General features: G+C 45.1%; 1 protein-coding gene across 9 annotated transcripts in view; it reads left to right on the top strand.

The window, feature by feature from the left end:
• Positions 1–15,047, top strand: part of nlgn1 (neuroligin 1) — a 282,639-nt gene that overhangs the window by 244,208 nt on the left and 23,384 nt on the right. The gene's annotated exons all lie outside the window — the stretch shown is intronic.

Here is a 15,047-nt window from a genome sequence, read left to right as displayed (position 1 = left end):
CGGAGTGCTAACAGCTGATTCTGGCTGTAGACAATGGGGGCGCGGCTCCCAGCCAAGTCGCCGGACACGATCGCGCAAAAAATAGCCACCAGCAGCAGCAAGAATACCGCAGTTTGGGTGTCCATTGCTACGCAAGTTACGACTATCAACTATATGAAAAAGGTATGAGGTAGAATAATATTAAGGAACAAAAACACACGAAAAGGCTCACCGATGAGCCGGAGCTACTGTAGCGGCCTTCCACTCACGCGGCGCTGGAACCGGAAAAACAGTCCAGATATGCAAGAACCAAATTCTTACTGCAGATCAAGAACATATTTGGTTTGAGTATCAGCTGTACCAGACTGTACGCTTTGACAAAAACCGCCTGTAGTGGAAGTGCCACAAAATGAACTGGACACTGAGTGAGTTGAGGCAGAGAAATTGGTGGATTACATGCCTTACCACATCCTAAATAGAGGCAGTCAAACATATGTACTTGTGTTAAATACTGCCTGACTGATATACTGTATTACTGTTATCACTATGTGTTGGATACACTGGGTACGTAAATGCAGGTCAACAGCAAGCCAAACTCAATATTCACGAGCCAGAAAACTAAGTGTCTTGCTTCTTTATTACGGTCGTTTTGACGGAATACAGTGAACAACTATGACATAGCTCGATGAAAATGTTGAGTGAAACTTAAAATGAACAAAAATAAAATATGCGTCAGCTGCTAAACAAATAAATGCACCACAAATTGACTAGTGCCAAAGAACAGACATAAATGGAAGCCTGAGCTGTTACAGCCTGAGCTGTTACAATGGTAAACTACGCATTTTCGCGATCTTTTCATAAGCTAATTAGATCGTTATAGCACTAAGTTAGCAACATTGCTATGCGAATACACGGTGCTCTAAGCTAACAAGTTGCAGGGAGAACGCTTAGCAAAAACGATCTCCAAAACAAATCTCTAAACACTTCTAAACACTATTGAACTTACAGCCATTGCTTTCGAAGGTGTATGAAAAAGGAATATAAGACAGGAGGAGCAGTGGGGATGATTACAGGCAGGCTTTCTGCTGCACGTCTCTCTGACTGAACATGGCAACTGCCACCCATAATATAGTGCGGCTACTGACTTCGTTCTCAAAAAATACAGGTAAACAAATGTTGACTGGATAGAAATTATTTTAAACACAATGACCTTTTTAGCAAAACATAATAACCATGAATTATGATGCCATGTCATGTCATGTCATCTTCCAAACCGCTTATCCTATATAGGGTCGCGGGGAGTTGCTGGAGCCTATCCCAGCCGTCAATGGGCGAAGGCAGACTACACCCCGAACTGGTCGCCAGCCAGTCGCAGGGCACACATAGACAATGTCACTGAGCCGGAATCGATCCCACGCTGCCCGCACACTATCATGATGCTTTTGATAAAAAAAAATGTGCATAACTTTTTAAGCTCATTGAAACACCTTTTAAACTTTTACTGTGGGCAGAAGAGATGGAACTGTACTTAGTTGAATGGTTTATTTCCTCAAAACCATAATGATGGTTTAACTGTGAGTGACTATTGTGCATTTTTTAGTGCTCTTAATTAGAACATATTAAGAAGGAATGACTACAGCATTGCAATGCCACATGACAGTTGAATAAAGAGTACTTTTTGTAACTGTACTTTTGTCAGACTGTTTTCATACTGGTATTTTTCATTTACCATATTATTAGATTATGTAAAATCTTAAAATAAGGAAATTATGAAACCCCACTTCATGTCCTTTGAATGATGGTCAGTCATCTTAAAATGTTGAGAGTGTTTGTTTTAAGCCTCACAGTACTTAAAACTAGCTGTTAATGCTTAATGTCAAGACTGTAAATTCAAACAAGATAATTAAGTAATATATACAGTATCTTAAAACAAGCAGAATGACCTTGTCTGACCATTTTATTTTAAGGAAAAATCAAATCAAAATAAGCAAATTTAGGTTCAATTTAAGAAATGGTCTTACTTAAGATTTTAACACCATCACCACGATCACATGACTAAACTCTCGCGGGATGTAGTATGGTCTCATGCCAACAGCTAACAGCTCAATGTCCCAACTACAGAGCTGCTCCTTAATAGTGATGTGCCCAGGATTACACATCTATCGTTCACAAACACAGCCAGCCCTCCTCCTTTCCTTTTACCACTCTCCAGCGTCCTGTTCGCGCGTAGGATTTGGAAGCCGTCCAATTCTACGACCACGTCCGGCATTCGCGCTGTTAGCCACGACTCCGTGAACAGCAGCAGGCTAGCCTCCCAGAAGTCCCTCTCAGGTTAGCCAAATCGAATTCTTTTTTTCGGGAGAGTTTTCAGGCCTTTATGATGTTAAAACACTAGGATGGTGATTTTCACAAAAATCTGTTGCCATGGTAACGCCCAGTTTGCCAACAAAGCAATGACAAAGTAAACATGCGCAAAACTCATGAAACTTGGCACACATATAAGGCCTGATAAATTGATATATATTTAATCATTTCATTAAAAGATGGCTCGCTATCACCCCCTAGAAAGTTTTAAAAAAGCTGCCCCAGTTGTACGTTTCACCTACATCTACGAAAATTGGGTAGTATATTGAATAGAAAGAGACCTACAAGAAAGCCTCTTGGTGCCATATGCTAAACCTAACACAAAGTCCGTCATTTTGAATTTACTTTTAAGTTTTGCGATAAAAGTAATGTCCCTGCCTAAGATGGCCCCCGCACTTGGGAGACCTCGGAGTGAGTATCCCCAGTATAGCTAATGTCGCAGTCGAAGATGGTGGCCACACTGGGGAGACTAAGGGGCAATAATACTAGGCCACTGGAAATTAATGATGAAATGTTGTGTCTTTTTTGGGGGGTGAATGAGTTGAATGAGAGGGAAGTAAGAATTGTGGGTGTGTTGAAAAGCTTAAAGTGAGTTGAATGACTTGAATGTTCTGAAATTGGAATGGTATAAATGTGTAAATGTGTAAAAGTTGAATGTGCCAATGGAAATTAATGGTGAATAGTTGAATTTTTAGTGGGTTTTAGGGTGAAGGAGTTGAATGTGTGGGAAGTAAGAATTGTGGGTGTGTTGAAAAGTACATTTCACCTACATCTACGAAAATTTGGTAGTATATGTAACAGGCAGGGAACTACAAAAAAGCCTCTCTGTGCCATGGTAAACCTTACAGGAAGTCCACTATTTTGAATTTACTTTAAAGTTTGGCGTCGCCTTGACTACAAAATCTGCTGTAACTTGATATACATGATAATTTAGATTATTCAATTACGATGTGCGAGCATCCCAACGTGCCGGTACCCCAACGTTGCTAGGGCTGTGATGGCAACCTATTTACTATACATATATATAGTTATTATTAGGGCCTGAGCAGTGACCGCTGCGAGATCCTTATTATTTTTTAAGAAATTATTATTAATTTTAGGGCCCGAGCAGCGACAGCTGCGAGGTCCCTATTGTTTTCATAAAAGTTATCAGCTGCGACGTCCCTATTGTTTCTTTAGAAATTATTAGGGCCCAAGCAGTGACCGCTGCAAAGTTCCTATTGTTTTTGTAGAAATTATTTTATTATTATTATTATTATTATTATCATCATTATTAGGGCCCGAGCAGCCACCGCCAGGTCCCTATTGTTTTTGAAGAAATTATTATTAGGGCCCGAGCAGCGACTGCTGCGAGGTCCCTATTGTTTTTTTAGGGATTATTATTAGTATTGGGTCCCGATCAGCGACCGCTCTGAGGTCCCTATTGTTTTTGTAGAAATTATTATTAGGGCTCGAGCAGCGACCACTGAGAGGTCCCTATTGTTTTTTAATAAATTATTATTAGGGCTCGAGCAGCGACCGCTGCGAGGTCCCTATTGTTTTTGTAGAAATTATTATTATTAGGGCCCGAGCAGCGACTGCTGCGAGGTCCCTATTGTTTCTGTAGAAATTATGACCATATTTTCCGGAGGATAAGTCACGTTTTTTTTCATAGTTTGGCCGGGGGTGCGACTTATACTCTGGAGCGACTTATGTGTGAAATTATTAACACATTATTACCTGTATATCATGTTATTGCAGGTCCATCGGCCCACGGGTGGGTTTTTGCGTCGTGCTCACGGAAAATTCGCAGTATACAGAACAACTTCAAAGCATTCCCGGGCATGTTATATATGGTTAGAAAACTGAGTTTCCGCAAATTCGAATGATACCAAACATTATAATATGCAATCATATCTGCAGGCTTGGCGAGCGTTTAAGTCAAACAATTGCTAAGACACAAAAAACTCACCATTTCAGCCTCATAAATGTCCAACACAATTTCATAATCCATCATCAATGATTATATTACATCGACATGGGTCCAGTAAAAGTATTCCAGTAATATAGTTAGTCCACAACAAGCCTGAGATGCACATCCTTCGATGGCTTTAAACAAGATTTCAAAACATAGGCTGGACCTTATGTTTGATTGATTGCTTACTTGATCCAATAAACAAATGTTTCCCATGTCAGGAGTTCAACAACAGCCAGTGAACAAATTAAATGTGTAAAAAGTACCACCCCTGCATATGGATGATTCACCAATTGTGTTTGCAGTCACAACCAAACTTGCTAAGCTTGTCATTGCCGCATTCAAAAGCCAATTAAACTCTTCAAAACACACTAACACTGTGCATAACTTGCGTAACACACTTACAAAGCGATCGAATCGATCTACAACCGTTTTGGAGACTTTAAAGTTATCTTACCTGTTGTAAATTCCTCATTAGTGCTTCGTTTATAGAGACATTTGTTTACTGTTTAATTTGTGTGTTTTACACCAGGCATGTTTGTTGGCAGCGAATGGGTCCTTTCTTTACGTTTAATTATGTCGGGCATTTTGTTGGACAGCTAAAAGGGGTCCTAACAAGAGACGTTTCGAGTCTGTTAGCCGTTAGCAGCAGATGCGTGCCTCTACATCGTCGTGTACGCGCCGGGATTGAGCTAGTTTTTGAGCTCTGTGGAATGGATTGGAGTGCTATTAAAGCCACGTTGTTCCCTGTCACTGTGTCCGGTCACGCTTTTTGATTTGAGTGACTGTGTGGATGAGGCACTCCGGTGAATCCCCCCAAATTCACATACAGTCCTAACTGCGTAACATTACCGTAACTTTCTTTCTCTACATGTGTGTACACTTTTATTATTTTGATTATATGGACACATTTATTAGCGTTACGCGACAGAGACAACTTGGCTTCCGGGGAGTGGAGGGGGGGCATTGTGTAATGTAACGTAAGCGTACCGTTCACACTGTTGTTGTCTCTATTTTATTTTTAATTTAAATTGTTCGTCATTTAAATTTGAAATGACAAGTCTGTTCTTGGTGTTGGATTTTATCAAATAAATTTCCTCCAAAAATGAGACTTACATATGTTTTTTCGACTTTATTATGCATTTTATGGCTGGTGTGACTTGTACTCTGGAGCGACTTATAGTTCGGAAAATACGGTTTTATTTTTCTGCATGTTCGATCGCATTTTTGACCCCCTAAACATGCACGAAAACTCACCAAACTTTGCAGCCTCATAGGGCCTGGCAAAAAATTTGCAAACAAAATGGCTCTGTAGCACCACCTAGAGTGGCAAAATAAAACCCAATCCCGGCCCGTTTGACGTAGGCCTACGAAAATTGGCAGGCACGTGTAGCACCCCTAGACGTCCAAAAAGGTCCATTGCAGCATTAGTCTAAAGTGTACAGGAAGTGAGCTATGAATTTTTGAATGTCCAATTTTGGACCATTTTTTGACATTTACAGGGTGCATACTTTTGCACCCATGTCCCAGAGGATTCGTGCGATTGACTTCAAACTTTTGATATATCATTTTAAGACCTGGGGCAACAACTGGGTCCATTTTTTTGAGTTTTTGATAAACTATATGACGGGGGCGGGGCATTAAATTTGGCGCACATTTTTTTCCTTCGCCATACAGGAGATAAACCTTAATAACGCCCTTGCACATGCTCCAAAAAATCCCAAACTTTACCTGTACGTAAAAACTCATGACCAGAAGACATCTCTATGATAATATTCTGTTATATACTTAGCGCCACCTATATATGGTGCGCCATGGTGACCAAAATTGTCATTTTTTGTTTTTCTACTGACTGCATGGAGCCCGTTGAAAGAATCCGAATGAAAATTTGTCAGAAAAACCTCAAGACATTGCTGTTGCTCTACGCCAAATATTGTGACTTTTCAATGAAGGGTGTGGCCATGATGGTGCCGCAAAATCGCAATATTGACCATGACAATAAATGCAGTTTTATTTATTTTTCTTTATCGAACATTTACACCAGTTTAACAAACATCATATCCAAGAATATTTCTTCTTTTTTATGATATAATCGCCCACCCGAACCAATGAAAAGGTAAAATAAAATAAATAATAATGATGAAATAATAATAATAATAAATAAAAATATAAATCAAATAATAATAATAAAATTTAAAGTGAAGGAAAAAACAAAACATGGCATTTCCACCCTCCTACATTTCATAATCAATGTTGCATTCAGTGGTTCTCCAGCTCTCCATTTGACCAGATATTTCAACCAAATCTTCGCCTATCAATGTTTTACATAACATAAGATAAGATAAGAAGGCCTTTATTGATCCCACGGTGGGGAAATTTTCAGTGTTACAGCAGCAAAGATATAGGTCACACAGGGACGGCGGCATAATGTAGCCATTAATGTATAACAATAACGGCAAACATTCAGGATCAAACCTATGTAAATATACGCAGTAACATGTGTATATACACATGTATATACACACCAGCATACATCTACATAAAAAAGTATGAGGAACACTCATTTTAGCCTGTACATAGTACAGAGGAAAAATACTCTAAATAAGTGACGGTGCCGCAGTGCTGTAGTGAAATGCAGGGAACAGCATTGGATAAAAAGAAAAACTAGACTAACAGTAGTGGGGAATGTTGAGTATTGCACGGTATTACAGTAGTGGGGAATGTTGGGTATTGCACGAGATGAGCTCAAGTGCAGAACTGCAGAATTGCAATAATGTCCGCCAGTTTGTAGAGACTACACAATATTCTTCTTAAAGAGTCTGACAGCAGCAGGCAAGAAGGAGCAGCGGAATCTCTCCTTTGCACAGCGAGGGTGTAACAGTCTGTCACTGAAGGAGCTGTGGAGTGCATTGATGACAGCTTGGCTAACATCCTCCTGTCCCCCACCGAGTCCACAGTGTCCAAGGAGCAGCCCAGGACAGAGCCGGCCCTCCTGACCAGTTTGTCCAGCCGCTTCTTGTCCCGGGCTGAGACGCCGCCTGCCCAGGTGACCACTCCCTGGAAGATGACCGATGCAACCACCGAGTCATAAAAGTTCCTGAGGAGTGTCCCCTGAACCCCAAAAGACCTCAGTCTCCTGAGTAGGAAGAGTCTGCTCTGACTCTTCCTATAGAGGGCATCTGTGTTGTCGCTCCAGTCCAGTTTATTGTTCAAGTGAACACCCAGGTGAGACTCTCTCAACATCTGTTCCCCGGATATTCACTGGTGCAGGTGAAGAGTGATGGCGCCTACCGAAATCCACCACCATTTCTTTGGATTTCCCCGCATTGATCAGGAGGTGGTTCTGCTGGCACAAGTCCACAAAACCCTTAGTAAGTTCTCTGTACTCCCAATCATCTCCGCCTGTGATGAGGCCGACAATCGCAGAGTCATCAGAGAACTTCTGCAGGTGACAGGTAGGGGTGCTGTAGTTGAAGTCCGAGGTGTAGAGGGTGAACAGGAAGGGAGCCAAGACAGTTCCCTGTGGGGCCCCCGTGCTACAGAGGAGCACGTCAGACACACAGTCCTGTGTCCTCACATACTGTGGCCGGTTTGTAAGGTAGTCCTGGATCCATGTGGTGAGGTGGTGGGCCACCCCCGCCCGCTCCAGCTTGTCTCCCAATAGGGTGGGCTGGATGGTGTTGAAAGCACTGGAGAAATCAAAGAACATGATCCTCACAGTGCTCCCCGCCTTCTCCAGGTGGGAGAGTGAAGTGTGGAGGAGGTAGATGATGGCATCATCCACACTGATGCCAGGCTGGTATGCGAACTGGAGTGGGTCCATTGAAGAGCTCACCAGGGGGCGCAGGTGGACAAGGACCAGTCTCTCCAGGGTCTTCATCAGGAGAGACATCGGCGCCACTGGTCTGAAGCTGTTGAGCTCCTTCGGGTGGGGGGTCTTTGGCACCGGGACCAGGCAGGATGTTTTCCATAGCTGGGGGACTCTGCCCAGCTTCAGGCTCAGGTTGAACATGTGCTGGACAATTCCACACAGCTGGTCTGCGCAGGATTTGAGGAGCTGGGGGCTGATGCCATCTGGACCCGCTGCCTTCCTCGCCTTCATCTTCTTCAGCTGGTTCTTCACCTGAAATGTTGTGAAGGCCAAGGCTGGGCAGGAGGGAGTGGTGGCTGTCTGGTGTAGCTGGGAGCTGGAGACTGTGGAGAAAAGGGGGGAGGTGGTGACACACCCAGTAGGAGGAGTAGGTGGAGGCTGCAGAAGGAGAGACTGAGTGGGGGCAGGCATCTGATCGAACCTATTGAAAAAGAGGTTCAGCTCATTTGCCCACTGCAGGTCTTCCCCAGTCCGGGTCTTGGGTTGTCCGTGGTCTGAGATGGTCTTCAGGCCCCTCCAGACTCCCCTGGCATTATTCTGCAGCAGCTGCTCCTCCATCCTCTTCCTGTAGGACCTTTTCCCCTCTCTGATCCTCCTCCTCAGCTGGCGCTGCACAGTCTTCCGCTCCTCTATGTTGTCTTGACGCAAAAGCTCTCCTCTTCTCCTTCAGGAGAGCTTTTATGTCTGGTGTGATCCAGGGTTTGTTGTTGGAGAAACACCTTACTGTCCTGGTGAGTATGGTGTTCTCCATGCAGAAATTTATATAGTCTGTAACAGCGTCCGTTAGACTACTAATGTCTTCCCCGTGAGCATCGCTGAATACTTCCCACACGGTTGTGCTGAAGCAGTCCTTTAAGGCCTCCTCGGCCTCACCAGACCATCCCTGAACTGTGCGGGTCACAGCTGGCTGCCTGCGTACCAGATGTTTGTACACAGACTGGAGAGCCACCAGGTTGTGATCAGCTTTGCCCAGCGGGGGAAGGGGCAGTGATGTGTATGCCTCCTTGGTGTTGGCATAGAAAAGGTCCAGTGTTTTATTGTCCCTGGTGTGGCAGGTGACATACTGTGTGAATGAAGACAGAGAGGAGGAAGGGGAGGCATGATTGAAGTCACCAGAGATGAGTATCAGGGCATTTGGGTGCTGTGTTTGTAGCCTGCTCACTGCTGCTCTGGGGTGATATCTAGCATTGCAAAGCGGGGGGAAATGGTAGCCCTCGGGTATGAAAGGCAGACTACTCTTCATTGACCATTTGTTTGGGGCCAGCATTCACTAGCCTAAATTACGTTATCGTTCTGCTGGGGGACTTCAATGCTCACGTGGGCAATGACAGTGAGACCTGGAGAGGTGTGATTGGGAGGAACGCCCCCCCCGATCTGAACCCGAGCGGTGTTCTGTTACTAGACTTCTGTGCTCATCACGGATTGTCCATAACGAACACCATGTTCAAGCATAAGGGTGTCCATATGTGCACTTGGCACCAGGATACCCTAGGCCGCAGTTCGATGATCGACTTTGTAGTCGTATCATCGGACTTGCGGCCGCATGTTTTGGACACTCGGGTGAAGAGAGGGGCGGAGCTGTCAACTGATCACCATCTGGTGGTGAGTTGGCTCCGATGGTGGGGGAAGATGCCGGTCCGACCTGGCAGACCCAAACGTATTGTGAGGGTTTGCTGGGAACGTCTGCCAGAATCCCCTGTCAGAAGGAGTTTCAACTCCCACCTCCGGCAGAACTTTTCCCACGTCCCGGGGGAGGCGGGGGACATCGAGTCCGAGTGGACCATGCTTCGTGCCTCCATTGTTGAGGCGGCCGATCGGAGCTGTGGCCGCAAGGTGGTCGGTGCCTGTCGTGGCGGCAATCCCCGAACCCGCTGGTGGACACCAGCGGTAAGGGATGCTGTCCAGCTGAAGAAGGAGTCCTATCGGGCCTTTTTGGCCTGCGGGACCCCGGAGGCAGCTGACGGGTACCGGCTGGCCAAGCGGAATGCAGCTCTGGCGGTTGCTGAGGCAAAAACCCGGGTGTGGGAGGAGTTCGGGGAGGCCATGGAAAATGACTTCCGGACGGCTTCGAGGAAATTCTGGTCCACCATCCGGCGTCTCAGGAGGGGGAAGCAGTGCACCATTAACACTGTTTATAGTGGAGATGGGGTGCTGCTGACCTCAACTCGGGACGTTGTGGGTCGGTGGGGAGAGTACTTCGAAGACCTCCTCAATTTCACCGACACGCCTTCCACTGAGGAAGCAGAGCCTGGAGACTCTGAGGTGGGCTCTCCTATCTCTGGGGTTGAAGTAACCGAGGTCAAAAAGCTCCTCGGTGGCAAAGCCCCGGGGATGAGATCCGCCCGGAGTTCATAAAGGCTCTGGATGTTGAGGGGCTGTCATGGTTGACACGTCTCTTCAACATCGCGTGGACATCGGGGACAGTGCCTCTGGATTGGCAGACCGGGGTGGTGGTCCCCCTTTTTAAGAAGGGGGACCGGAGGGTGTGCTCCAATTATAGAGGGATCACACTCCTCAGCCTCCCCGGCAAGGTCTATTCAGGGGTGCTGGAGAGGAGGGTCCGTCGGAAGGTCGAATCCCGGATTCAGGAGGAGCAATGTGGTTTTCGTCCTGGCCGTGGAACAGTGGACCAGCTCTACACCCTCAGCAGGGTCCTCGAGGGTGCATGGGAGTTTGCCCAACCGGTCTACATGTGTTTTGTGGACTTGGAGAAGGCGTTCGACCGTGTCCCTCGGGGAGTTCTGTGGGGGGTGCTTCGGGAGTACGGGGTACCAAGCCCCCTGATAAGGGCTGTCCGGTCCCTGTACCACCGATGCCAGAGTTTGGTCCGAATTGCCGGCAGTAAGTCGGATTCGTTTCCTGTGGGGGTTTGACTCCGCCAAGGCTGCCCTTTGTCACCGATTCTGTTCATAACCTTTATGGACAGAATTTCTAGGCGCAGCCGAGGTGTCGAGGGGGTCCGGTTTGGTGGCCTCAGTATTGCATCTCTGCTTTTTGCAGATGATGTGGTACTGTTGGCTTCTTCAAGCCGCGATCTCCAACTCACGCTGGAGCGGTTCGCAGCCAAGTGTAAAACGGTCGGAATGAAGATCAGCACCTCCAAATCTGAGACCATGGTCCTCAGTCGGAAAAGGGTGGCGTGCCCTCTCCGGGTCGGGGATGGGATTCTGCCCCAAGTGGAGGAGTTCAAGTATCTTGGGGTCTTGTTCACGAGTGAGGGTAAGATGGAACGGGAGATCAACAGGCGGATCGGTGCAGCGTCTGCTGTGATGCGGACCCTGTATCGGTCTGTCATGGTGAAGAAGGAGCTTAGCCGAAAGGCGAAGCTCTCAATTTACCGGTCGATCTACGTTCCTACTCTCACCTATGGTCATGAGCTGTGGGTCATGACCGAAAGAACAAGATCTCGGATACAAGCGGCCGAAATGGGTTTCCTTCGCAGGGTGTCCGGGCTCTCCCTTAGAGATAGGGTGAGAAGTTCGGCCATCCGGGAGGGACTCAGAGTCGAGCCGCTGCTCCTCCGCGTCGAGAGGAGCCAGTTGAGGTGGCTCGGGCATCTGATTAGGATGCCTCCTGGACGCCTCCCTGGTGAGGTGTTCCGGGCATGTCCCACCGGCAGGAGACCCCGAGGACGACCCAGAACACGCTGGAGAGACTCTGTCTCCCGGCTTGCCTGGGAACGCCTTGGGATCCTTCCGGAAGAGCTGGAGGATGTTGCTGGAGAGAGGGAAGTCTGGGCTTCCCTGCTGAAACTGCTGCCTCCGCGACCCGACTTCGGATAAGCGGGAGATAATGGATGGATGGATGGATGGATGGACTTTGTTGTTCACAAATACAGCCTGGCAAAAAAAAAATTTGAAGAAACAAAAAGCTAAAAATGACTTCAACCGTGTCGACACCTCTTGTATCTTTTTTTTTTTAATTTGCCACAATAATAGTAAGTCACTGATGAGTGGCACATTGGTTCCCAATCAGTGACAGTGTCTTTGTGTGCCTGCTACTGGTTGGTGACCAGTTCAGGGTGTAGTCTGCCTTTCGCCCATTGTCTGCTGGGATAGGCTCCAGCACCTCCCCTGTAGAGGATAAGCGGTGTGGGAGATGACATGACATGACAACAATAGAACACTACATCACTTAATTTTGTCAGTGGTAGCCATGATTGAGTAGCCTATAGACCATATCTCCGTTGGCACATTCAACAGTTGCCAAAAGCACTCAGGTACAGTATGTTGCAGGTCTTATTCTGTTTTTTTTCCAATCAAGAGCTCCAAGTGTGTCATTTTGTTTAAAAATGAAAGAAACAATTTATCTTATCTGATTCATTAGGTGTTTTCAACCACTGGTCAGTCACACACTCTTCTAGTTCATCAATATCGACAAAAAGAAAAAAATGTCTTCATTTCATGTAAGTTACTCAGACCCTGATTGCTTCATCATCCTCACTGGAGATTTTAATCATACTTATCTTAAGACCGTCCTACCAAAACTTCAACATGTACATTTTCCAACTCAACAGCACCCCAGCTCTACTCTGAAGACACCCAAAGCCTGCCCCATACCCCACATTAGGATGTCAGACATCATCATTTTATGCCAATACAAACATGCAGACAGAGTGAGAATGTTGCCAAACCAGTTTTGAAGCAGACCGTTTGGCCTGAGAGGACCTCCACTGTGCCTCAAAACTGGTTTGATTCAACAGATTTTGAAATGTTCAAGTATGCAGCAATAATAACTACAATAAAAGCAGGCAGCAAAAATAACCACAATAATAATAATAATAATAATAATAATACAATTACTGTTAGAATGTTTTGTCATATAGATTTAGATCTTTCATAACCACATACACAATAATAAATACACAAACACTGTGACCTCCTAAACACCAAGTGCATTTATGATGTGACCCAGATAAAAAGCATCACCACTCCACGGGCTGAACAGAAGCCAACAGACCTCTACTGGGTTTTGGGGAAAGCCAACATTGACTAGCCTAAATAAAGTTGTCTTACCTATCTTTAGACTTTGTTGTTCACAAACACATAGCTTGGCAAAAATAATAAAAATAAGTTGAAGAAACGAAAAGCTAAACATGACTTCAGCCATGTCCACACATCTTTATTTATTTTTTTTAAATCTAGTGCAAAAATAGATAACTACAACACTCCGTTGAGCATTTTTGTCAGCGGTAGCCATGATTGAGTAGTCTAAAGACCACATCTCAAATTGTCATATACCAGTCTTTTGACTTTGTTGCTCACAACCACATAGCACAACTTGGCAAAAAATAACACAAATAAGGTGAAGAAATTCAAAGTTAAAACCAACCCCCAAAAAAATGAAAAAAGCAAAAATGAAAACCCCAAAATTACTTTATCCATGTCCACACGTCTAGTTGTACTTGTTTTTATTTTTTATTTTTTTTATCTGGCCCAATAATAGTAAACTACAATATTTGATTGGTGGTCGGTGGTTAGCACGTCCGCCTCACAGTCCAGAGGTCGTGGGTTCTATCCTGGCTCCGGCCTCCCTCTGTGGAGTTTGCATGTTCTCCCCGTGCTTGCGTGGGTTTCCTCCGGGTACTCCGGTTTCCTCCCACATTCCAAAAACATGCATGGTAAGTTGATTGGACTGTCTAAATTGCCCCTAGGTGTGATTGTGAGTGCGGATGTTTGTCTCTGTGTGCCCTGCGATTGGCTGGCAACCAATTCAGGGTGTCCCCCGCCTACTGCCCAAAGACAGCTGGGATAGGCTCCAGCACGCCCGCGACCCTTGTGAGGATAAGCGGTATGGATAATGAATGAATGAATATTTGATTGAACTTTTTTAGTTAGCGGTAGCCGTGATTGAGTAGCCCGCCCAAAGGGCATATCTTATTGAACGGCATGTGCTTGCATCTTAGAAAATGTTGGGCTTCATCAGGGCTCGAAAAGCTTTGCAAACATATCTGCAAATTGCTATGCAGCTGTTGCAGCCCTTAGCCGGCAAGAACAAGTTAGCACACTTGTACAATTGTTCTGAGATGCAAACAGCGGATGTTATGGTGCTTTGTATAAAAAAATGTACTTCTTGCAAACAAGTACAAAAGCAGCTATTGCATAGAACCATTAGTCGTCAAAAACAAGTTAGCACACTTGTGCAATTGTGTTGAGATGCAAATGAATGGCGTTATGGTGCTTTGTATAAAAGGTGTGCTTATTGCAAACAACTGAACAGAAGCCAACAGACCTCCACTGGGTGTTGGGGAAAGCCAACATTGACTAGCCTAAATAAAATTATCTTACCTGTCTTTAGACTTTTTTGTTCACAAACACATAGCTTGGCAAAAATAATAAAAATAAGTTGAAGAAAAGAAAAGCAAAAAATGACATGGCTTTAGTCAGTGTTAGCCATAATTGAGTAGCCTAAAGGGCATATCTCATCGAACGGTGTGTGCTTCCATCCTAGAAAATGTTGAGTTTTGTCAGGGCTCGAAAAGCATTGCAAACATATCTGCAAATAGCTTTGCAGATATAGAGCCCTCTCTCGACAAAAAGAAGTGAGCACACTTGTACAATTGTTTTGAGATGCAAGGCCAGATGTCACCATCAGAGCTGGGGATGAATCCAATCTGAGAAGGGTGAGAGCCTACCTGTACCTGGTATCAGGAAAGCAAAACCAGACTACACCAAATGAACACCTCCAACATCAAAAAGAGCATGCACATAGACTAAGGCAGGCCATCCAGGCCATCATCACACATCTATGAGAGCAATACCTCTCTGCTGAACATTGTGTTTTACATATATTGTACAATTATTTTGTACATGTAGTATATTTTGTATAATTGATAGGATTCTGTATTTGCAATTTTGATTTTGGTGTATTCCTAAAACG

This window comes from Filicampus tigris, chromosome 12 (assembly GCF_054856515.1).
Source record: "Filicampus tigris isolate MCC_2025a chromosome 12, RoL_Ftig_1.0, whole genome shotgun sequence".
Classification (NCBI taxonomy): Eukaryota; Metazoa; Chordata; class Actinopteri; order Syngnathiformes; family Syngnathidae; genus Filicampus; species Filicampus tigris.
The sequence above is the reverse complement of the archived record's forward strand: the minus strand, read 5'-3'. Positions and strand labels throughout refer to the sequence as shown.